Genomic DNA, 27,467 nt, shown 5'->3' with positions numbered 1-27,467 from the left:
AGTTGAAGCATCCATATGTGAAGCTTACATAATTAAGGAAACTGCAATGTTACGCTCCTATTACTTTGAGCTAGGTGTTCCTCTAAGAATAACAAGACCTATAAGAAATGATGACAATGGGCAATCAGGTTTGCCAGCAACTTCTATATTTAACTACTAAGAAAGACCTTTAGGGGAATGTAACTCTCGTTTCATGGAGGATGAATAAGTCAAAGCTGCCACCAAATATGGTCTAATGAATTGTGATGAGGTGCAACCTTATATGAAGTAAGTGATGTTAAAATAAGTGAAGTATTGAGCTTCATATATGCATGATTAACACATTACTTTCTATGCAGAAGGGCGTCATCTATGGATTTGGACCTGAGGCTGATGATGATATTTGTACATATAGATCTTCTTCTTCCATCAATAGCAAAAGCATCAATACCAATGTTGAAACTGAATTGCACACAAGGATAACAAAGCTTACACAGAAAAATCAACAAATTACACAAAAGCATCAAGAGATGAGACAAAATTATAAAAGAAATCATGTCTACATCGGAAAGAGTGGAAATTAGATTATCTAACCCCTCTAGTAGCAATATAAATTTAGAAAATGATAGTTGATAGTTGTTATTGTTATTCCTAGCTTTTACTTGACATTTGACATTTGAAGCATCTAAGATATTATAGCATGTTTGATTTTTTAAGAAATTCAATTGTCCTTTGTTCCCTCTTAAAAAACTAGACAATTAATCAAATTAAAATAGCAAAATATAATAACAAAAGCAAGCAAAAATTGATTAGTCATGAAATTACCGACCCAATGTTCCGTCAAAAATTAGCAAATTTGCCATAAAATTATCAAAGGAAATCTATGGCAACTTTGCCACAGAATTTCCCATGAAATATTTCATGGGAAATTTTGTTGCTAATCAGCCACCGAATATTTTGTGAGAAATTCCGTGACAAATTTCTGATGGAAAATTTTGTCACAAAAGTTGTGACAGAAATTATCCATTGAAAATCTATCGGTATTTTCCAACAGAATTTTCATCAGAAATTCGTTAGAAATTACCAACAGAATTTGAAATTTCATTGCAAATAAAATTAGTGATGGAAAAATTTCCAACAGAATGTATTATATCAGTAGTTCATGTCCATCACAAATTTGTCAGCAATTCCATCAGTAATTTTAACTTCCGTCGTTAATTGAGTTTTTTTTGTAGTACTTGAATAAATTTTAATGAAAATATAATTGAAAGGCAAGTAATAGTAGTTATGAGATGACCAAAGTTAGTGATTTATAATTGATGCGGGTATGTATATAATTGTTTGGTACCTTATGAAATAATTTTAACTTTAAATTTAAGGTTAACAAACAAATTTGTTCTCACAAGTTTTCACTCAAGAGTGCTAATACTCGGAAGTACTTTTGGGTTTAATATCGCCCTAAAAGTCTAAAATGATAGCGATGTTGACATTTACTATTAAAAATGTTAACAATTAGCATTAGTTTCTAATAGTCGGGCAAAATTGTTCAATTTTAAATTTTTGGAGCGATATTGAATCCAAAAATACTTCTGAGTATCTATCAAGATAAATTTATACATTCATCATTGAATTTATAAGGAAAAATTGCAAATAAAGACCTTTGAATGTATGAAATTGCAAAATAGGTTCCTAAATTAACATAATTACTTGAAGAGACCGAGTCTTAAATTGCAATTAAGAAATGCTAGTGAGAAGACCAAGATAATCCCGCCCTTTTTCTTCTCTTTCTTCCATCTATTCCTCCCCTCTTTCCTTCTCTTCCTCCTTCTCATCTCCTTCTTCGAGCTTCAACCTTGAGCACATGGGTACAAAGAGAGGCGATGAGCTAGAGGCGGGTGAGTCGAGTGGTCCAATCCAATAATTTTGTTTACTTTATAATTTTATAATTTAATCAAAACCTGAGGCTAAGAATACAAACAACTAAATGGTTCTTTTTCTTTCTCCTTTTTAGACTAGAACATGGAAATGCCTTCGTATATGATGCATCCCACATGACTATTTTTTTTAGCTTGCATCTTTTCATTTCTTGTTATATTTTAGATGAATTATAATTGTTTTAATATATTGGCTGCCAAAGCTTTTCTTAGAACTAATAAGTTGTCAATGGAGGAGTCTTGTTGTTAAAAAGAATTAACAAAAGAGTTTCTGAGAATGGGTTTAGGGCTTTTAAAGCTGAATCAAATTTGTTTCTAATGAGATTGACATTAAAGATAACTACTCTATGTTAATTTTAAAGCTCAAGCAGATTGACATTTTTAAGTACATGGCAATCCTAATTATTGAAAATTGTTCTTTCATTGCAGGAGGCATGGTGTTCAAGCAAGCTTTGGAGAAGATTAAAAGAGAAAAGCAATAAATAGCAAAAGCCAAGGGAAAATTAATGACTACTAACAATGGGATTTTGATGTGGGAAGTTGTTAATAATTGAAGGGGATGAAGACTAGTTAATAAGTTTTTTTTATTGATTAATTGGTTTTTTAGTTAGTTGGTATAGTTTGCTCTAATAATATGTTGCCATTGTATACCAAAATTTGCAACCAAGAGTTCAAAAAATATATGTGGCCTCTATACTTGTTGCTTTCCCGAGATCTTGCCCTCAAATAGATTTAAACTTCATGAGATGTTTATCTAGCCATGTTTAATTCTTTATCATATGAGATATTTTAATATGTAATATTTTATTTTCAAGTTAAATTAACATGGTAAAAATGACATTGTTATTTGCTAATAGATTCTTGCTACTTCCCATATATACACATGTTATTACTATTCTTATGGAGTTGCAGTTAGAAGTTGTTATTTGTTAAGGAATTGTTACTGATTTGTATACAAAAAATTGAAACATTATGCTTATGCTGTTGCAATTGAAAGTTGTTATTTGGCATACTATATTGTCAACGACTAATGAAAGTGGATATCATGTCCTTTGTAATTAAAACTTAACTTAATAAGAAATGCTTTTCAAAACTTGTTATTTGCTTTACTATAATTGTAATTTTCCATTCAAAAATGGACAAACTATCAATTTAACCCAAAGACTTAACTTAATATGAAATGCTTTTCAAAACTTGTTGTTTTCTTTACTACACTTGTAATTTTCCATTTAAATATGAAAAAGATGTCATTTTAATACAAAAAATTAACTTAATATGAATTGCTATACAAAACTTATTATTTTTCTTACTACACTTGTAATTTTCCATTCAAATGTGGAAAAGATGTCATTTTAACACGAAAACTTAACTTAATATGAAATGCTTTTTAAAACTTGATATTTTCCTTACTGTACTTATAATTTTCTATTCAAATGTGGAAAAGATGTTGTTTTAACACAAAATTTAATATGAAATACTTTTCAAAACTTGTTATTTTTTTCACTACACTTGTAATTTTCCATTCAAATGTGGAAAAGATGTCATTTTAACACAAAACATAACTTAATATGAAATGTTGTTTAAAATTTGTTATTTTCCTTACTATACTTATAATTTTCCATTCAAATGTGGAAAAAAAAAGTCATTTTAACACAAAAACTTAACTTAATATGAAATGCTTTTTAAAACTTGTTATTTTCCTTACTACACTTGTAATTTTCCATTCAAATATGGAAAAAATGTCATTTTAATGCAAAAATTTAACTTATTATGAAATACTTGTCATAACTTGTTATTTTCTATACTAAACTTGTTACTTGTCAATTAAATGTGAAAAAAAACTCAATTCAAATTGGAACATTTAATAATCTCAAATTCATATATCATTTCAATAATATATAACTATCATCAATAATTCAGAACAGTGGCCACTCATTAACAAAGTAAAAAATATTAAACCCATCTTAAATGCAGTAACAGTATATACAATTTATCTCATTTTTTATTGAAACTATCTATAGAGATTTCGTCCTTCTTTTCATGTTCCTTCTCTTTCCTCCTTTTCCTCTCCTTCCTCTTCCTTCTCTTTCTTCCCCCACAAACCTATTAAGCTACTCATGCTTGAAAGACTAACTTTAGGCTTATCACAGCTCAAATGAAAAATATTATTCTATATTGCAAGAATAGAGTAACTATGCATGGTGAAAAAGCAATTGGGTATCTAAGGATTAAAATCACTACTGATATAGACATAAGCCAATAGAATTACATCATTTAAATCACTACTAATGACAAGTTTAGTATGAGAAATAACAAGTATTGAAAAGTTATTCACAATAACTTAGGTTTTACCATAGAAGTTGGCATTATTTTCACAATTTAGTCGCTAATAACTAGTCTAGTATAGAAAATAACAAGTGTTGAAAAGCTATTCATATTAAATTAAGTTTTAGCAAAATTTTAACAATTCATATTTTAAATTTGAACTTGTTGTTAATTATAGTGCCATAGGGGATTGATCTTGGCAAACAACTTAAAAGGGAAAAAAATTATGACTTCGACCAGATTTAGAAACTTAACCAAATGCACCTATGATTTCATAGAACTACAACATAAGTCGTATGTGTTCATAACTTAAAAAAAGCATAGAAGAAAATATCACATTGTTCTAATTAAAGATTCCCAAATTCCATTTGACAACATACCTATATATCAACAAGAAATCCCATTTTCCAGGTTGTTGCAAAATTTTCACCCATTAGGATTTTCAAGCTGTTCATGTCCACTATCATTGCCTTTTGCTCATAATCTTCTTGTCCCTCCAGTGAATACTTTTGCTCTGAGGTATGGACCTCCATATTAGATGCGCCTACCAAAGGTATACCAATAAGTGACCATGGTGCAGCACTTCCTTCCAATCCCAATACAGATATCTTCTCAATAATCCAACCTTTGTCTAAAGCAAACTTTTCCTCTTGGACTTACGACTAAATCTTCACACTCCTTTGTTTCAAACTTGCATAAAAATCAAATGAACAAGCTGTGAGAAGGAGAAAGGGAAGAGATGAGTTCACTAGTTCTGTAGAGAAGAGAAAGGTAAGAAGCAAAGAGAAGGAGTTGATGAGATGAAAGAGGAAAAAGAGGGGTATTTTTGTCCTTTTGGCTTTATTTCATAATTTCAATTTAAGATCTTGTCCCCCCTAAGTGATTAAGTTTGTTCATGTGTGCATTTTGCTATTTTACTAACGTGGGGTCTTTTTTTTTGTGATTTTCCCAATTTATAATTGATTTTAGGGTCAATATAATTTTTAGTGCCTCAAGTTTACCTTCATTTTGGTTTTGGTTTTGGTTTTGGTTTTCAAAGTTTCAAACTATAGGTTTTAGTCCCTTAAAGGGTAAAATAATCCAAGTATTTATTGACTTATAAGGAACAATGTTTTAGAGAGAAAAAACCTTGAGAGATGAAAACTTACAGTTTAAAATTTAAGGGACTAAAAACAAAATGAGGGTAAACTTGAGAGACAAAAAATTATATTAATCTTTAATTTTAACATGTATTAATATAAATAGCATCCACAATTTAAAATAGAAAAAATTGGGAATAAGTTACCATTTGAACAATTAATTGGGTAAATGGTACCAAAAACATTTAGGTCCTCGTGTGTAATTAATTGTAATGGAAGAAAGACCAAAATGCCCTAATTGTATATTGTTAATCTAAAGTTACATATGACTTTTTTTTTTGGATAAGATAGAGAGCCCAAACCTAGGTGCCACTATCCAACTTCACAACATTAAGGATAAAGTAAGGAGGTTTGATAAAAACACTAACTCCATCATCGTGATTTAGAGCCTTCTTTGCTAGAATGTCTGTTATAATGTCGGCATCCCTACCACACCGAACTAGTTTGATTTGCCACTCCTTCTCTAGCCACTGCTTTACTTTAGAAAGTAAGTCTCCTTCAAGATGTTTATTGGCCTTTCTCTTCGAGAGCAACTTATTAAGGTCCCAATAATTAGTCTCGACTATAACCTTCAACCACTTCAATTCCCAAGCTCTCTTTATAGCCCAAAGGGTGCCCCAAATCTCAGCATGCAAGAGACTTCTATAACCTATTCGGAACAAAAAGCCGTCAAGGACAAAATCTTTATGATCTTTGGTAATGCTAACACATGTAATGATGCCTATATCCTCTGCTTAAAGCCCATCCACATTAATTTTGACATGGCCCATGGGAGAGGCCAACCAACGAGAAGCCAAGGATGATTCTACGTGTTCCTTACAAAGATGAGAATTAGAAGCCATGACTACTGCCTTTACCTGAGCTAAGACAGATCCAAGGCCCTTAGCCTTACCTTAGAAAATACAAGCATTTTTGTTAAGCTAGATCTATCTTGTTAGGATAGTAAATCAAACCCCCTACCGAACCTCTATCAAAGTGTAGTTTGCATTCATGTTCCTTTCCAACCATATGGTCAAGCTTCTCCTTTTGTAAAACTCTTGAATCAATTGATATGATTGTAGAGCCTCCTAACAATCATGAGCAATGGCATAGTCTCTTAAGGCATGTAAAGTATCTTCACACTTAGCCCCACAAAGTAAACAAGAAGTACTCCTAAGCTACTCTGAAACAATTTGTGAGTAATCTCCCTCTATCATAGAGCCACAAGAATGATTTGCATCTCTATGGTGTGTGTAACTTTCATACTCTTCTACACAAAAATTCTGGTGCAACACTCAGTCTTGATCCCCCAAAAGTGAGTAACCATAAACTCACCATTGCGTGTTCCTCACCCTATAAGAGTATTGCCTAGCTTGCCATTTACTGTCAAGTAGGCACATTGAATCTGATTCATCAAGGACGTAAGAAGTAGCCTAGCTAGCTTATCTACATTCTAACCTTGGCTGCCATTAGGTATTTCATGACCTTGGCATCATATATGCTTTTCTTAATAAGGCTAATAGCATAAGAGCTTAGTGACTTGAGATTGGGCAGCCAATGGTCTTTCCAAAACCTCACTGTGCAACTATCACCAACCTTCCATCCCATGCCACTTTCCAGCTTACTCCACGCTTGTTGGATCCCCTTCTAAACATTTAAATCCTCTCATTATTGCTCTACCTTTAGAATGATATCACTACCATACCATTATTACTCACGTAATAGCTTAACTCACAAAGCCTCTCTCTTTTTTACCAATCCTTACCCAAGTTTCATTAACAAAGTTGTGTTTTGCTTTTGTGCTGCACGAAGACCAAGGCTACCTTCTTCCTTCGTTTTAAACACCTCTTACCAGGCCACTTGGTTCATTTTCCTTGTCAAACTCGTGTTGCCCCAAAGAAAATTATGGCAACACTTATCTATCTCATCACACACATGGGCCGAGAGGAGAGATGACTATATTGAATGGTTCGGGATAGCCACCATGACAATATTAACTAACATATGCCTAGCCATTATTGATAAAGTATTCACCTTTTAGTTCGCTAATCTCTTGTTTATCTTTTATAGAACATACTAAAGTACACTTAGAAACCCTTTGATGGTGGAATGGGATACCCAAATAGCTGCCTGGGTTTACTGTGGCCATAAAACCCAGGAAGGCATTGATCTCTTGTTAACAATTGTGATTCACTTAGTTAGAAAAGAAGATTTTCCTCACTAACCTTTCACCTAGAAGCCTCACAGAAATAATCTAAACAAGATTTAATTAGTCCCACTTACACCAAGTTAGCCTCAGCAAAGATAATGAGGTCATCAGTTAAAAAGAGATGGGAGATTGTTATGCGATTTTGCTTTAAGTAAAAACACTTCTAATCTCCCAGTTGTACTTCTTTTGAATCAGATGTGCAAGCTTCTCCATTACTAGAACAAATAAGTAGGGCAAAATTGTGTCCTCTTGCTTGATGTCTCTTTTTAAGTTAAAGGCAGGTCCCTTAAAGCCATGCCATAAAACTTGTGTTATGGTTGATGACATACACTAATAGATCAAATTAATAAAAAGCGAGAGGGTACCAAGTTCATGAAGGCATCTTATTATGATGTCCCAACTTACTCTATCATATGCCTTCTCAATATCTATTTTCAGTGCCATAAACCCCTTCTTCTTTTTCATGGTTCTCATAGAGTGGATCATCTCCTGAGTGATAACTATATTATCGATACTGTGGCTACTTGGGATGAAGCTACACTAATTTAGGGCTACAACTGACAGCATAATACTTTTCAAATGATTAGCCAACACCTTGGTTACCACCTTATACACCACATTACATAGAATAATAGGTTAAAAAATCACAAAGATTTGTAGCATGTTGATCTTCAAGATCAGGGAAATATTTATACTATTTATTCGCTTCACCGTCTTGGGGTTAGCAACAACTTCTTGTGCCTTTTAGATAAGGGAATCTATAACCATATCCCATTGGTATTGGTAAAAGAGAGGGTTAGAGGTTTAAGGGTTCTTAAGGCCCTACACTCATCACAACCTGCTTTATCTTTGTTGAGGTTGTCATACCACCTAAACCAATAAAGATGGCATCATGAACTAGAGGGGAGCTACTTCTAAAGTATATGTCACTCTGGTTGTCCTGTTCTCTTTTATAGAGGACTTGGAAATACAAAAACCCTAATTGTTTCAAAGCATCTTGATCATAACGCTAGTCGCCACCATAGCACCTGTTGCCATCCTCATCTTACAAAGCTTCAACCTGTTTTATTTGCCTTCTATATTTTGTCATGATATGGAAATAACAGTTGTTTTGATCACCATAGTTATACCAATTATACCTTGCATATTGAAGCTATATTATTTCTTCTTGTAGTAGGCATATTTCCAGTTTCTTCTTGACTTCATCGTGCTTTCTATTCCATAATGGGTGTCACACCTTCCTTTTAGACCACATTATATCTCAAATAGAACTATTTAGAACCATTTCTTATGGCCTTAGGTTAGAAAATTTTGAAATTTAAAATTCACTAAATTCGGGTTACTATTCATGTAACCCTAACTAAGGCCAAATTAGAAAAATCATAACTAATTCTAGAAAAATCAAAATTTGGTGATTCCAAGTCCTATTTAAAGCTACTAATATAATCTCTAGAGAAAAAATAACTCTCTAGTGTCAAACCCTTATCAATCGATCCTAGAATTAATGCAAAGTGGTACTATTCATATGGTAAATTTATAATTTTTTAGAATTTATGCCTAACTTTGGATAGGCATAACTTTTTGTATGAAACTCCAAATTTGATGAAATACACTTGATTTAAAGCTAACAATATAATCTATAAGTCTGTCAAGTTTTAGCCAAAATCTCAATCATTTGACTAGAATCACGTTAGTGTAAAAATAAGGCATTATTAGGGTTATTTTATCCCTTTTTCATGCTTTTTCTTGACATTTCTCTTCTTTTAACACCATGGAATTATTCCATCCATATATCACATGTTTAAACCTAATTCCTTAATCAAGCATTCACATTCTTATCATATTAGATCATCTTTACAATAATCTAAAACAATTCACAAAATTTACAAAACATTCTTCCAAGAGGCATCAATGTTATATTTCTCCCAAAACAATCTCCTTGCCTTTCTCCTTGCTTGGTCCAACCCCTAATTTGCGGATAATTTGAACATAAAGGAATGAAATTTCATAGAAAATCTTAGTAGTAATGAATCACAATTATCATGTTAATTATGCTATGCAAGAACGTGACATTTTACAATAAAACTAGAATTATCATGCGCAAGATTTCATATCCTTTGCATTGCCACGGAGAGAGAGTCACATATCAAACTATTAAGTCATTCCACATTGCATATTGCCAAGACATATTATACATAGAAATTTACATATAATTACATAACTTGCTTAATCACATCATGGCAATATAAAACAAGCAACACATGCACATTCAAACAAGCAAGATAGCAATCAAATTATGAGTTCAATGCTACCTCTTGCTTAAGTATATATTTCAGCCTCCTTAAGTCTTTAATGCTCCTCATTGTTTTCTTGCACAATGTCTATCAATCCAAGTATAAACACATTCTATATTACCAATAAGTCAAAGCATAAATACTATTACTCAATAACATACTCATACAAGCCCCTTTTTCCTTAATTTGTAACATTATTGTTTCTTCTTTGTTTCAATCAATCTGCTAGGCCATTCCAATACAATTTTTCATGTAGAATCCAAATAACAATTCATATTTAACAAAATCACACTCCTTCCCCCTTAACTCAAGTTGGATGAATAGGGTCTTTTAGGGGTCATTAGTTTTCATTTTTAATCCAATAATTTTAAACACTTTTTCTTAGTGTTTCCCCATATAAAAATACCTTCTAAACTTATTGGAATTATCAAATCACATTGAAACAATCCCTAACCTCAAGAACCAAGGTTGGCCAAAAGGTATCCTTAATGTCCTAACTTAGGATTTCTTCTAAAATTCAATCCAAACATCAATTAAATATACCATTCCAAGCTCATATTCAAGGTTTCTATCCTTCCCTAATCCTTGCTCACCTTGATCCAAATTATGGAAACATGATAGCCTAGGATTTTGTATGAAACCTTAGCCAAAACAACCCCTAGACATAACTAAAATCAAGCTTAAACATATATTAATGAATCCTTGATTGAAGCTTGATGTTTTTCCCTTCTCTTACACAATTTTTGGACCTATTTTGATTGAGTTTTTGGTACGACAAAGTTTCCCCTTGTTCTTCCCTAACTTGGTCGAATGTAGTTCTTGTGAGGTGGTATTTATAGAGCTTTTAGGCTGGCCAAACTCCCCTCTTTGTGGCCTAAAAATCTGCCGCCTCAAGGGACATGTGTTCCCTCTCATGGCCTTCCAACTTTAGGTCATGCCAAGTATGCCTTTAGTTGTGATTTTTCTTGGATTGTTTTGAACTTGAGCTGTCCTTACATGAGGGACTATGGGTTGCATGAATTTTATATATTTCTTTAGCCCAAAACTAATTGGAAAGAAAGAAGAAATGTGGTCGAATAAAAAATTATCAATTTCAAGTCAAAATTCACTCTATCGATTACTATTTCCAATAATAGTTTTGCACCTCTAAAAATCATTTTTCTTTATCAAAAATTCTCTTTTAATATAAAAAGTCTCATGAATTTTTCTAGAATTTATTTCAACCTTTAACTTCCTGTATTAAATTTTCTCCAAATTCGGGTTTTACTGATAAAGTTTCATCACTAATTATCCAAAAATAATTCCCTTCACATCATAAGGCTAGAGATAATTTTAAAATTAATGATAATATGCTAAATAATTTTTTTCATATTTTTTTTCAAATTTATTGAGGCCTTCGAGTAACTCAGATAATTAATTATAGCTAAAAATCCTTGTTCTGTCATAAAATACTGATAAATTTTAAAAATTCTGTAATAAATTATTTTCACCATTTTTTCATCTATAGGACCTCATATACTATTCTAAATCCTTAATTCTATATTTTTCCTACTTTTGAGGAATTTTTCAATTTTTTGGACACCCTTTTACAGTCTATCCTACCTATACTAGATATTATGAAAATATCAATGTCGACCCTGTTTAGATTTTATGTCATGAATAGGTTCGTCAGTCAGTCTATATTACCTATTGGCCCTTGACTTAATTTTTCACTTCTATTATCAGGGTTAAAATTTACAGGATATTATGACAGGCTTTTTTAGCACAATATGAGTAGATCTTCCTTCCTTTTATATACTCCTTAAAAAAAATTTCCTATTCTATTCCTGTACTTGGCTCGTCAAATTTGAAATGTTTGCCTTTCATCCTTGATTGACATCCTAGTTGTCCTTGACAGTATGGGAGAAACTTCATGTGTAACCTAAAAGGTAAAAAAAACGGAAGCTATAATCTCTGCTCCTAGCATGACTAATGTCCTTGAACTTCAGAAGCAAGGAGCAGTGATAAGTCTTCAGATGAGGTAGGTGGAGGATTAAAGCTAGTTGGAAGTGTGTGAGCCAATCAACATTCATAATAGCTTGATCAATCCTACTGTAAGATAAACCTCTTTGCCATATGAACCTAGGACCCTAAAAGTCCACCTCTTTCAATCTATTATTATGGAAAAAATTTATAAAGCATCGATTGCAGCCATCCCCTTATCTCCTTGCTCATCTCCTTTCTTCTGCTCTAAGCATAGCATTAAAATCCCCGCCTATATACCATTCGCCAACCCCTAAACCTTGATTGTGCCTCGACTCATGCCAAAGTACATGCTGCTGAGTTAGGCTTAGGTGACCATAAACAATTGAAAAATTTCAAGCATCAATACCACTAGTATTAAGCCCACCATGTAGGACTTGGGTGTGTTTATGGATCACTAAAAAATGAATATCGTCATCCTAAAAGCATAAAATTCTTCTATTAAAATTGATAGCATCCACCATATCCATATGTCTAAATCCTACCCATCAGGCTATTAACTCCGACTCAAGGATCACTGAGAGTCCAATTTTATATTTCTATCTAAGTTTAATTAGTATCCCAACAAAAACGCAACTGATAACACCCTCAAATTCTAAACATAGATGTTCTTTTTCATAGTCGTAGCAAGACAGAGAGAAGAACATTCAACCATGCCCCTAACTAAGGACCTCAGCTACCGGATACTCATCTTTTATAAGGTCTTTGACTTGTGGGTTTGAAAGAATTGGCGCAATGTTCACATTATGAACTCTTGGGTCCACTAGGTTGTTGTTCTCCATTACGTTTATCCCTTACCCCCATTCACTACGTGCTCATGGTCCTGCATGCTAGTATCGCACCAAGTAGGACTAGATATGGGTCCCAATTTTGTCCTATAATCAGAGTTTGGGTGACTATATAAGTCCCTTTGCGAGGTTTCTACCTTCTTTAAGCCCAACCACATTTTAGCATTTATTAAATAGTTTATCTCTGATTGTAGGCGTAACATATACTTCACTTTCTCAAACTATTTTTTTTTTCATTTCTACTTTTCTAGGCCCAATACTCTATAGCTTTGACTTTGGCCTAATGTTACTAGTGCCACATGTCCCCGCAATCCTCTCATTGCCCTTAGGTGTAGCTCGAGAATCTTACTTTTTACTAGTAATGTCTCCCAATAGCATATGATCATCCATCCTGATCTCATCTCCTTAGTAATCTTGCCCTTCTCCAGCTCTATACTCCAGACCATGATCCTTATCCCCTATTCTGGGATTACCCTAATGATTCAACCAAGATTTAATCCCTTTCCCACTTGAAGCTCTAGCTCTCCTTTGTCATCAGGGACGCTGAACCACCATCCACTCATCATCCTTAGCTATCAGTGCCAACTTCTTTTCCGATATCATCCTCCTCTTGTTACTTTCTTTATCTCTTTGTCCTCCTTAAGGCCTTCATACTCTCCTTTTACACAGTTACCTTGGCCTTTCAGGGAGTAATGCTCAAAATTGTGTATATAGCAGCTATCAGTGAAGCATATAAGGTGTATTCTCTCTTATTGGATTCTTCCAGCTTTTTCATTAATAAGGAGCAGCAGCCTCAAAGGCTTGCTCAAATCAAGCTTCACACACAATGGAGCAAAATACCCCTTCTTCTAACACATCGTGTTCAAATCCATCTTCAAGACGTTTCCCACATGTGATACTAGGTAGGATGCCCTTATCATAATAATCAAGGGGTAGATGATCAATACGTATCCAGGCTGTAATTTTTGAAATTATATCTACCTTAGGTTTTAAATCACCCTTCCATGGCTACGCCACTAAATAATGGTCAAAGATAAGCCATAGTCAACTAGTTAGGGCACGCTCATAGTCCTTATTACTTGCTAGTTTAAGAACAAAGAAGGCAAGCCCTATGTCAATTCCTTCCACATCCTTGCTTCTTGCCTACAGTGATAGCGCTTTACTCTCCAAATATTCTGGATTAATCATTCTCCTTAATAACTTCATAATCACTGCATACTGCTATTCTTTGGACAATGTCTCCTTCTCTCTTTGGACAATGTCTCCTTCTCTCTTGGTGGGATGATCACATTTAGGCCTTTCTCTGTCATTATCACCTAGACTCAATCCTGCTATCTACCATCACTCCACCAATCCTCATCTAAGTTCCTCTCATCGTCATTTTCTCTAGTAACCACATGCTTAAAAGACTTTTAATGCACCTTTTGTCCTTCAACTTCTTCCATGCCCTTACCTTTATTATTTGGTTCAATCTCCTCCTTATCCATCCAGTCCTCCACCCATGGTCTCAATAGTTGATCACCCATAAACTAATCTTGCTGTGCTTGTACCTTCCTCTCCTTTATCAATAGCAGATAATTTTGTTATCCACAAAAGCTTACCATCTTTTGTTTTCAAAGTTGTTATTTAACATTCAAAATGCTATGCATATGGCTGATTCTAATTATATATTGTGGATGGCTAGTTGTGTAACATCTCAAACTTTGAATATTAGGGCTTAACATGCAAGGCTATGAATTAAGTAATCATAAGTGGTCTTTGATAGCATAATTTTCTTTAAATGTGGCTTAGAAACACTAAAGTTAATGGCTAAAAGTACTAACATGGAAGTTAGAAAAGAAAAATTACTAATACTAAGTAATATTAATGAATAAATACTTATAAGTCCTTCTTCTTTGTCTTACCTGTATTTTTCTGAAATAGTCTTAGGTGTTTGGAATTTTCAAGGGGCAAATTATCATATTTTGAGTGCATCTTTTTATATTGGAAAAATAAACTTCTCAAGCTTTCCAACAAGTCCTAACTTGTAATTTTTAGAGACTTATGAAATTAATTATGAATTTTTAAAGTTAGACTATGTTCACTGTATTTTTTTACCACTACGAAGGGCCTAAAAACTTATATAAAATGTGAATTTTAACCTAAAAACACATTAAAAAAGTTGGAGTTCTTAGGTGGCTTGGTCTTACTCTACTAGAGTTTGATCCTACTAGAGTTCGTGAATTTTACCCTAGGATGAAGTTCTAACAACCCAAATCTCCTGGTAAGTAAGATTAACACCTAATCATCCCTTTTTACTCCCTCTAATATACTTTTTCCTTGAAATCTCTAAGATCTAAGTGAAAAATTGGGGGTTTCCTACCAAAGTTATAAATTAATTATAATTGATTATTATAAGGAAATAATCTACTAATTTAAAGACAATCTAAGCTAAATAAACTTAGAAATTGAATCTAAATCATGGTATATCTGTTCTTACTCCAAACCTTAGAAAGGTAATACAAGAAAGAATTCTCACTAACAATTTAGAAACCTTAGAGGGGGAATTATCGGTTAAAATTTAGTATGTAGTTTACCCATAAGGCATTGTAGTAACACATATTTTTCATTTATACATTTGAAATTCAGTTTGATGACCTTAAGTTAAGGGTCTTAATTTGTGACTCGTAAGCACTTGCTAGACATTAGGTAACATGAATTCTTACACTTGATGGCTTCTCTAGGAGGGCTTTGAATGAAATAATCATATTTAATATCAAGTTTAGGTTTTCTAAAATGGAACAACTATGTATAAAAAAAATGAATAGAGAACTATTTGTAGCTGTTAACTTAACTGATATAACTGAATGTTGTGAAAGAACTGAATTTTTAGAACTCTAGGACTAGATAGAGGCCTAACTTAGTAATTTTTCGACTGTTTTCGAATTTAGATAGTGAACTGTGATGTGCGCCATGGCAAGAAGCTCAAGCTTGTTATCCTGTTTGTTCTCACTCGATATTTGTTCATGCGATGCTTATGTTTGAGATAAATATGATATGATAGTATGTTGATAACTAGAATGATATGTTTATGCTTTGATTGCTTGAGAATACTATCATATGGTATGATGGTAATTATTGGATATGAGTAAGTTATTTTTTGAATCTCATATGATATACATTGTTATGATACCTTATGAGAATTGAAAAATGTCATGGCTATAATCAATTGATTTAACACTTGAGGGAACTGTTGTGATAGAGACTGATATACACATATTACCATGTGATTTGCCTCTATTGTGCACTATAGTTGGCCTCTTGGGGAGGGTAGTACACTCTTATTTACAACACTTTAGGAGTATTCCAAGATAGCATACCTGCTAAGATATGGGGCAATAATCTTGTTAGGGTAGCATACCCTTTTTGGTAGAAACCATGACCCACATGTGCTTCGCCAACTTTGGCTGATCCATATCAAAGTGTGGGAAGCTCATAAGAGTCGTTACATAGTTAGGACTTAATTCATGGGTTCAAGTTGATAAGTATAAGAAGAATATAAGGTAGAAATTGAATGATTATAATAGATAATGAATGATAATTAAAACACACATATATATTGAATTTCCTTTAGCTTATATGTTTGTATTACTTGTTACATGTTATGTGGTAATAACATATTTAATGCTTATTTTAACAATTAGTTCCAAACTAGCGCCTCTTAAAGGTGTTGGTAGGTGAGGTGGGTAGAAGTTCTCGTTATTGAAACAGTAGTCTCACTTTGTTATTTTTACCATTTCTAGATGAGAGCAATGGAGGAGTTGCAATAGGGAAGGAACGGGAGGAGTGAGGTCACTGTCATTGATGACTAAACTCCAAACTCTATTTATGTTTATTTATAGATTATTTTCCACCTAAGACATCTTTATGCATTTTTTTTATATTCTCCATGTTAAAACTAATTATATATTATAAATTATAAATCTCTTATTGAGAACCTTGAGGGTCGTGAATCCATGATTGAACATTACTGAGAACTCCTTTAAAATAAGTTGAATCTAGTTTTGTTATATTATTTGTTATGAGCTGTGTCAATCAAGTACATGGGAGGCTTTTTGTGTCTAGTTTTGTTATATTATATGTTGTATTGTTAACTAATTGTTTTATCTTCTTATATCGTGGTTATGTGATGGTGAAAAAGGAAATATGAAAAGAATTTTTACAACCCGTTTTCTTCAATCATAATAGTGATGGTGTTGGAATTCCTTGTTTTTGTTAAATTTGACAAGTTTCTAGTTAGGGTGTTGTAAGTTGCATATAGGATTTTATTACATATCACGAATCCTAATTGCATATTATTTGATTCAAACTTGCATATTGTTATTTATAATTGCATATTATAGATACCTAGTTACATATAGGACTTTATTGCGTATCATTGATCCAAAGCTGCATATTAGTGATTCTAATTGCATATTATAGATACCTAGTTACATATAGGACTTTATTGCGTATCATTGATCCAAAGCTACATATTAGTGATTCTAATTGCATATGTAGATACCTAGTTGTATATGGAATCTTATTGCATATGACGAATCCTAATTGCATATTGTTGATCCAAAGTTGTATATGACTAATTCTAATTATATATAACAGATGTCTAGTTGTATATGAGATTTTATTACATAGCACTAATCTTAATTGTATCATTGATCTAAAATTGCATATAGCTGATTATAATTGCATATATGTTATTATTTACATAAACAAATTCCTCTATAGAGTGCTAAAAAAATTATTATCTACAAATTAACATTATAGAATTTGCATATTAGGAAATGTGATTTGCATATTATGGGAAGGTATTTGCATATTAAGGAAAGTAATGTGCGTATTTTGATATAAATCTCATATGCAATAATATAAGAACCCATATACAAGTAAGCATCTGTTATATGTGAGGGAGGATCTATCATATGCCATTAGTATTCGTATTAACCATTAATATGTGATGAGGACACATGTACAAGTAGGAATCCATCATATGCAAGTGAGCATCCATCATATACAATTAGTTATATACAAATAAACATCTATCATATGCAATTATTACTCATATGCAAGTGAGGATCCGTTATATGCAATTAGCATCCATTAATGTAATATGATCTTTTTCTTATCACACATACTGACATTTAAGGGGCCTACACTTTTACATTTATTACAAGTCCTATTCCTTAATTAATTTGTCAAAAGAGAATTTTTAACTAACTTCCCCTTTAAAATGTTTAGAAACATTCTTAGCATAGGACCTAAACTTTATTATACCAAAAGAAATTATTTACATAATTTTAAAAAAATGTTAATAATACCAATTCTTTTCATAAAATAAAAAGATATTTAGTTCAAAAAGTCAAGAACAATTAGTTTCCTGAAAATCAATGTTAGTGACAATAAAGATCTATTAAGTTGCAAGGGACCGAAACAATGAGGAAACTTATGTGTACGATATTTGTGGGTGTATATATATAGTGATTTGTTAACCTTCGCTCACTCATCTCCAATCTGACACCTTATCATCGCTTCGAAAAAGGAGATATAAGAGAGGACGCAGAAATGCCTTCATAGGAAAATAAAGTTTAAATTATGTTGCTTCATCTCTATCCTTCTCTCTCCTTAATTCTTCTTCATTGAAAACCCCTCACTCCCACTTTATATTCCATCGTCGTCACCCTCATAATTCAAAAACCCCCTTCAATTATTTACTATTTTACTTTGGAATTATGCGCTCTTGTTGACAAATACAGACTGAATTTTAGGAATCATTGATGTCCTTTATATGTAATCACTGCTTTCCTGTTTTTATAACTCAATCTATGATGATCATAATGCACTGATCAGATACTTGTTAAGCGTGCAATTTTTTGCTATGCTTCCCTAGATTCTCTCGCTATTTTCTTTCTTTTTTTTCTTTGCAATTTTATGGTTGTGTATACAACAAATGTGCTTATCGATTGGGTTACTCATGATTTTGGCAATCAGGGGAAGTCAAACACAAATTTCTTTTCAATTGATAAAATTGATTGCGGACCTGTTTCTGGGTTTCAGTATTCAGGATCATTTTGCTGGTTTGATTCATTTTCATTGGGGGTAATCTCTCACTTGAACTACTATGAGTTCACGTAGGTTGTGTTTTCTTCAACTTGGATTTCGAAATTCCTTTCCTTTTGTGTTTCTTTTGTGTTTAGAATATCCTTTTGTTTGACAACACTATTCTTTTGCATAAAGTTTTTGCTTTGCATTAGAGTTTTTCATCTGTGACTTCTACCCACGATTCGGGTGTTTACCTACCCTTTATTTGGATTACCTAAATGAGTCTTTTACCTCAATAAAATGACTAATAGTGATTTTTTTATATCTATTACTTTGATTTCTTTTGCCAATCGACATTTAAGAGCAAATATGGCTTTCTAATCTTCATTCACAAGGATGAGTGACATACCAATGGCTTGAATTTTGTCTCTTCAGAATGCCTTCTGGTGTCATTATTTATCATGTCACACTAAATGGGGACGGTTTGTCCATAATACAGCTTTCTTTACTTTGTGCCGCATAAGGATGTTATATAAGCATTTTTTTCCTTTGTAGGTTTGAGACTTGAGATTTGCTAGTCAATTATAAATTTAAGGTACACACTTTTGTTTCAAATGCTATGATATTAGAGGAACAGAGAAATTAACATAATAATAAAATTTGTGCATTTATTTTTCATATTTCCCAAAAGTTTAAGATCTTTTTCTTCTGCAAAGTGCAGGCACTGCCTACTTCACATAGTGCCCATAGATGCCACTACTAGTGGAACCCCAACTTTACAATATCATAGCATTCTTGACCAACCAATTACTGCTATTATTGCCATACCTCTTCCAACATTTCAAAGACAACAATGCCATTCTTGTGGAAACTCAAGTCCTAGAGAGTTTCCCCTGTTTGCTAGCCATCCCCATATTGTTCTTCATGTCCTCATAGCATGTAATTTGGATCCTCAAGACTTTGCTAGACTGGAGGCAAGGGCTCTATATATAATTGGAAAGTCATTCTTAAAGTGAATTTAGTGCCTTTATTTTTATTTTTCCTCCTTTAATGTGTTTTTGTTGCAGGCAACATGCTCTTTTTTTAGGCAGCCAGCAAACTTCTATCCTGACTTCAGTTTGTCACTATTTGAGCTTGCTGCATTAGACATATGCAAAAAGAGAGCCATATTTAAGCCAATGACCACTGTACAACAGTAACAATTGAACCGATTATGTGGAGGCTCTTGGAAACTTGTTTTGAGGTATTTAAGGGCTAGAGAAGCATGTTGTGGTAAGGAGAAATCATAGGCAATAGCAGGTCCTGGTCATAGTATTACAGTGACATCAAAAGGGGTTATTTACTCATTCACCTCTAACAATTCTGGACAACTTGGGCATGGAACCATTGGATAGGAATGACATCCTCAGCCTATCAGGTTAGAGAAGTTGTGCTCCTTAGTCCCCAACTTATAATTCAAACTAAGAAAAAACTGGAGACTGAACTATTTGATTTGAAGTTAACAAAAGTCCATTGTGTTGCAGAGCTTTGCAAGGCATTTGAGTTTTACAAGCAGCTGCTGGGGTTATGAGGACAATATTGATAAGTGATTCTAGGCTAGTATACACCTTTGGGAAAGATTCCTTTAGGAATGCTAAGTTCGGAGCACTAGGAGATAATTCAATTACAACTCCATAGTTGGTAGAGTCTTTGAAAGGCATATTTGTAGTTCAAGCTACAATTGGAAACTTTTTTATAGCTATATTGTCAAGAGAAGGCAAGGTTTATGAATTTTGTTAGGGTAGTGATGCCAAACTCAGCCACCACACTGATCTAAATGATCAAGAACCTCATCCTTTATTAGGAGCTCTTGAACACATACCAGTGGTGCAAATTGCTGCTGGATACTACTATTTGCTTTGCCTAGCTTGTTAGCCAAGTGCAATGTGAGCTCGATCTTTATCTCCATGTCTTGGGCTATTTTAACATTGAAAACAACTCATTGGTTATTCAATAATGCTTCTAAACTTAAACAAACCTCATATTAATGAAATCCTTTACAAATGTTTGACATTTTAAAAGCACATTAAATCAATTGAAAAAGATGAAAAGTAAAATGTGTTGTCAAATTGTATTGTTTTGCCATATCACTACAAGAATGCCTGATTAGTGGCATGACCATTTGAGTGTTAACTAATTTTTTGATCCTCTCTGATGTGGCTTGGGTAGAAAGCTTGGACATAGATTGAGAACTGATGAGAAACAACCCTGTTTGATTGAATAATTTTGATTTTTAAACCTTCAGCCCATTGTAGTTGCAGCTGACGCATGGCATCTGCTGTAGTGGGGCAGGATGGTTGAGTTTGCACATGGCAGTAGGGCCGTTATGGGTGCTTAGGTCATGGAAATGAAGAATGCGAATTAATACCTAATGTAGTTGAAGCATTGAGTAATGTCAAGGCTGTTCACGTTGCTACAAGGGATTACACAACTTTTGTGGTGATTGATAATAGTGATGTGTATTCATTTGGTTATGGAGATTCTGCTAGTCTTGGGCATAAACCTGGAAATGATGGACAGGTCTGCTTTGCTTCTTCCTTTCTCCTTATTTAAAGAGTTATTTGCTTGAATTTTCCAAACAAAGTGTGTTAAATATTCTCCTTTTTCATGAAAATGTTTTGAATTTGATTTCTACACAATGAACAAAACCTAGGCATAGCTTTGAGGTATTTGTAGTCAAATTCTTCATTGGAAACATGACAAGTGAACAACTTTTCCTCTCTTAAGATTAGCCTTATTATGGCCGTATCATTTAATAAAGTAACCCAACTTTTTTTTAAAAAAAATTAATCTGGTGAGGAAAATGTTATTAAAGTCTTATTCCAATGAACTTGTGACTTTCCAATGTGAAAATGAATACCAACATTTGGGGATAAATATGTTAGCATTGGTGAAACTATGTCAGTAATCTATTATGTCTATCTAACTAGAGTGGGCTTTGTGCATTTACTGGGACCCTCATTGAGTTGTGTTACTCACAATTTATGAACAATATGACTCCTTATATGATTTATATTTCATATTGATATTGATATTTTAGACTTAGAGCATCATGAATCATTGAAGTCACTAAACAAAGTCACATCTCGCTTTATACAGGGCAATGGGCATGCAATTGTATTAACTCCAAAGATTGTAACTCACTGAAACAAGAGAATGAGAGGGTGGTACAGATTAGCCTGATCAATTTTGTCTATTGGAACGCACACACATTTGCACTTACTGAATCTGGAAAGCTATTTGCATTTGGGGATGGCAATAAAGGATAGCTAGAAACACAACTTAGGGAGGATCAGACTGAAAGGGGGGAGCCAGAAAAGGTTGATATTGATCTAAGCTGACAAATTCTTTATATCCTATTTATTATCATCACCATGCATAATAGCATTTAGTGTTTAAATACCTTTTCTTTAGTCTGTAAATAGCATCAAAGAAAGCATCTTCAAGATGAATATTTAGCAGGAAAAAAATTTACTATATATGGTCATGGTCTTGTCATGGATATTTATCTTTTAGGCTTTTAACTAGTCCTTCATAGTTTGTTACATTGTAAATGGTCATTTACCAGTTAATCGCTTTGAATTGACTTCTTAAATATTATTTGCTTTTGTTTTTGCTTCGTTTCATCCATCTTCACTTTCTCTGGTTTGGACTTCTTTGTCATGTATTTGTTGAAGAAATTTAAAATTGACAGGAAAAAAGTTGATCAAGTATATAAGGGGTAGGTAAGAATGAACTTTGCAAATTTACTATACAAATTTGTCAACTATAATGACTAGGCATAATTGTTTACACACATTTGATGCCTTGTGAATTTTTTTTTTTTTAGTTGGGTTTGTCTGCCATTTTTCTGGGGATGTCTATAAAGTATTATCTTAGTTTGCATCATTTTAGCATCGTGTTTATAAGCATCAACTTGGATAATTAAAAAAAATTAACAAAAGTGCATTTTTTATTCTTTAATTTCACACAATGTTTTATTGTAGTCCATTAATTTTGTGAAGTATTTATCAGTTCTCCAACCATACCATAACAATATTATCATTGAGATTTTGAACATTGAAAAAATATTTTTAAATGCTCATGTATTAAATTTAATTTTTTAAAATAATAATGCTTGGCAGAAAAAATTATATTTAAGGCTATGGTGTTAGGGCTGGAGGATTGAAATTGTAGAAAGAGAAAATCATTTTACATGTAACTACTTTCTTTCCATTTCTTTTTTCTAATTCTAACGGAAATTCGTTAAATCACAAACAAACAAAATACAAGCAAGTCTAGTTTTCTCTCTCAACATCCATCTTATTGACTTTCCTTCAATTTCTAATCCAGAATTTATATGTTTCTTATTTAATCGTTTCATTTTGTTCTATTAATATTGTGTACGAAAGTTAATTGTGCTGACAAAAAAAATTTAGATAAACTAATGACTCCAACAGAGTAAAATTAAAGGATTTAATTAAGAGAAGCAAAGAGGTATCAAATTAAAAATTGAAAAAATATATAAATACTTGCAAAATCATTTCTTCCTAAAATTAAAAGGTCAAATTAAAACTCTATATTACTTCTGATTCTAATTATAAGATTATTTAGATTTTATATCTAGGATAAGAGGAAGTACAAAATTAGATGACTAAATAGACACTTGTAACTCTAGTTTTCTTGCCGATATATTTTGACTTCTAGGTATCAAATACAGACAGGGCAGAGGACCTAACCAAAATTAACCAAAACAGATCCTGCTTAGAAGTTAGAACCTTTATGCCTTTTCCATCATGGGCCTAGCATAAACGACCAAATTTATTAATTCACCAAAATTAATATCAATGTAAAATACGAAAATATATTGCAAGAAGCTCAATTTAGCAGAAATTAATATAAATTTATTGTTATCAAGTGTTGTTATATCCCAGTAAATGAATTAAAATTTCCTATACTAGGTGTTTGCGTGCATTAAAGGATAGGTATTACCTCCATGTCTAAATACATGAGTTAGACGATAGATTTATTTATTTTTATTCTAAATATAAAACCTCAATTATTCTACTAGTTAGATTTATAATTTTTTTTATCTAAAATATTCCTATTAATTACAAATATTAAGGAAACTCCCAATCAATGGGTGGCTCGAATACATAAAATTAAAAAATAATAATTTAGAAAAATCGAAACATTTACTACCTCCGGTCCTAATTATAACAAGGTCATATAATTAGAACTGGAGGTAGTATTATATTTAAATAACTTAATTAATTTTTTAATATTTGTAAATTAGTTATCTAATGTTTATATTAAGAATCAACAAAAGTATTACCTCTAATCCTTAATATAAAAGCTAGTTGACTAATTTGAATATATTATAAAATTAGTTAAGTTAGTTATTTATAATAATATGTGTGTTTTCTCTAAAAGACCCTTGCTAATAATTTGTATTAGCAAGAATTACCATTTGATAAAACATTTAAAATGTGCAACTACTGCAAAGATGACCTTAAAAAAAATAAATGAATATAAAAGATAATATAGACTAAAATCTTATATTTAATATCAAATTAAATTTTTATCAAGTGCATCGAAAAGTGATCAAACAACTAGGAGAAAAAGTTCTCTGTGAAGCTTACCCTTTGTCCAAGCTTAAAACTTCATCTAAAATGTTTGAAGGATCGATGACTTCTAACTAAGAATTTTTATTGAGGTTAATTTTAATATTTAATAAGAAATATCTAATTTTAAATAACTTCATTGATTTATGTAAATTTATTGGAGGGAGTATTGCCTAGTAGATAGATTATGGCCTCCTTCACCTATTGTAACGTCCAACTTGATTAGCTCAAATCATCTACATCTCCCGACAAAAATATAACTATTTAGGTAATTGGGACACCACAAGCGGCCACATCATTCACTGCACAAGGCCCCATGTGCATGTATATCTAGCAAACTGCTACTACCACTGAGACTTAGTATAAAAACTAAATAATTAATTAATAAATATTAATTATTATTTAAATTAGTTAAGTTAATTTTTTAAATAAATGGATGCTGTTTTTTTTTAAATATCCTTATCAATCATATATATTAAAATTATCATTTTATAAAAATTCCTTACATGCCAATCACCAAAGGCATTATTTGGAGGCAAAATAAAAAAATATTAAAAATAAAATAGATTGAGATCTTATATTTAAAACTAAATTGAATTTTTAACTAATTTTTTTATATTAAAGAACTATATATCATCTGGTATTAAGAATTTAAGACTACATTACCCCATCATAAATCACATATATTTGTAATACTTAATCCTTTTTTGCCCAGCGGAATACTTAATCCTTATTAACAACTAATTAATTTTTAGTACACATAATTGCCAAGAGTTTGCTATTATACAATGTATTTTTTTATATTTATCTGATTTATTTTCTTGTATGATTATGCTTTTTAGATATTGTCTCTCTTCTGCTGTTCTGCATCACACGGTGGAGCTATATATCTATCCTTCATATATTATTATATAATTAAAACCAATTATTAATTTTTAAAAATATAAATGACAAGACACAAGAGTAGCTTATTTTTCACGCCTTGAAGTACAACAAAAGTACAATGAATATTTAGTTCCGGATCCGATAATTGAAGATTAATATTTAATCGAAGACTCCTAAAATGAATTAAAAAAAACAGAGAGAATAAAATCATGCTCCTTCTCTCTTAAGTATAAGGTCCTTTCAATTAATTCGTACTCTCTGCTCTCTAGTCCCTCTGATCCTTTTTCAATGCATTAAAAAATTAAAAAATAAATGAAAAGAAACTTGCATTAAATGGTGGGGGTAAACATTAAAAAGGTGCATTAAAAAATTTAGTAAATTTTTAAAAATGTAACTTATAAAAAAGGATCAATTCTATTAAGAAAATTGTAACTTATAAAAAAGAGGGAAGGAAATATAATATGGGGGAAGTAGTAATATGTATGGAATTTGTGACTTTTTAAAAAAATAATATTCCTATCATTGAATCATTAAAATTCAATATGTAAAGTTAAAAATGTTTTAATAAATAGAGATATTATGAGATGTAAACAGTTAAAATGAGAGAGACAAAGAACTAATAAAACCTTATATTTAGAATCAAACCAAAACCCTCAAATGGATAAGTCTTATTATATACTTATTTTTATTTTCTTTCTCTTAAAATTTTAATTTAAAAAATTCACTTAAATCCACTTTTAATTTGTCAAATTTAGGAGAGAGTAGTACTCATGACTTATTTCTATGTTTTAAGTGTAAGTTTGAAGCATTCCATTAAAGCTTCCCCTTGGTTTAAGAAAACAGAATATAAGGAAGATGCTAATAACATAAAGCAATACCTGGTATTGGCCATATATCACGTTGTCTCATCATTAAACCCATATTTATTTCCTATTTATTTGCATGATTTGTGGGCTGCTTCCAACACATACATATCATCTAGTTATCTAGTTATGTAATGTTCCGTAATCCATGTTTTATTAACTTAAACAAGCAACATCCGCTTAATTAAATTCACTCACACAAGCTTCTTTGTTGCGTAAAATGCCAAGAAACTGCACAACATGAAACTCTCTTTAATCAAGAAACGTAGTTCCAAACAAAGGCGAAACCAGCATTTAGTTATGATGAGAAGGTAGACTAAAGATGTCAAATAAATTAGTTAATCAAATGTAACATGATCTCTTTAAAATATCCTGGTATAAAGTTAAATTATGTATGAATACATACGTTAAGTGAATTTTTTGAGAAGAAATATAATGCTAAAAAGGAAAGACAAGGTGAATTGAAATATTATAAGGAGAATTGTTATAAAATCTCAAGAAAAAGACCTAATTAGTGAAAAGTTTAAATGACAATAAAATAATATGTAATGATAAGTTCCGATGTAGGAAATAACAAATTTTTCCTTGTCATTGGGACTTTTTTTTTATAGTATTTTCTTTTCTTAGGACCTTATAATAATTCTCTCATTACAACTGTCTAGTTAACTCTTACATTAGGTACTGAAACGAGTTCCTAGGAAAAAGTTGAAAACCAAGAGAATCATGGCTCATGCCAACCTTCCCTCCCTCCGCCCTCCTCTATTAGTTTAGAAACGAACCAATGAAGAAAGGAGACTATGTCTTTGTCTTAATCAAGTTCCTTGCTTTATGAATCATTCAAATGTTAAAATATATTATCCAGATCAGATCAGTATGAATATGTCTGATAAATATGCCCAATGCTCGCACAGTACTTATAAGCCTTTAGAATTGCTTTTCATTCTTTTCAATTTGTGCTCTCATTGGGCCATTATGATCCACTTTCTAGCACCCCATATTCATTGAGTCTATCATTACAAAAGCCTTTATCTTTCTGGCAAAAAACACTATTAAGCCCTACCATTATTTATTTTCTGGGAAAGTCTGAATCTTTCAGTGGAAAAAGATTAGATACGTATGATTGCTATAATGAACAGATTCAAAAGAGCAAAAGCATTAGATTGAAAGTTTAATGAGGACATCGTAGCTGGACACATGGGGTGTTCATGACAACAGTCATGTTTAAGTGCGAATATTCCTTCTCCAATTTATTTTATTTTATTTTATTAAGAATGCAATCACATGCTGGGTTTGACAAAAACTATTGTGACACGTTCATGTCTAGCATTAAGGT

At 32.0% G+C, this 27,467-nt stretch overlaps 1 pseudogene; it reads left to right on the top strand.

Annotated features, from left to right (window-relative positions):
- Window positions 1-19,435: 19,435 nt before the first annotated feature.
- On the top strand, window positions 19,436-22,124 carry LOC114751881 (ultraviolet-B receptor UVR8-like; annotated as a pseudogene).
- The last annotated feature ends 5,343 nt before the right edge of the window (window positions 22,125-27,467 follow it).

This window comes from Neltuma alba, unplaced genomic scaffold (genome assembly GCF_004799145.2).
Source record: "Neltuma alba isolate B1F8T4 unplaced genomic scaffold, ASM479914v2 tig00007147_pilon, whole genome shotgun sequence".
In the NCBI taxonomy this organism is placed as follows: domain Eukaryota; kingdom Viridiplantae; phylum Streptophyta; class Magnoliopsida; order Fabales; family Fabaceae; genus Neltuma; species Neltuma alba.
The sequence above is the reverse complement of the archived record's forward strand: the minus strand, read 5'-3'. Positions and strand labels throughout refer to the sequence as shown.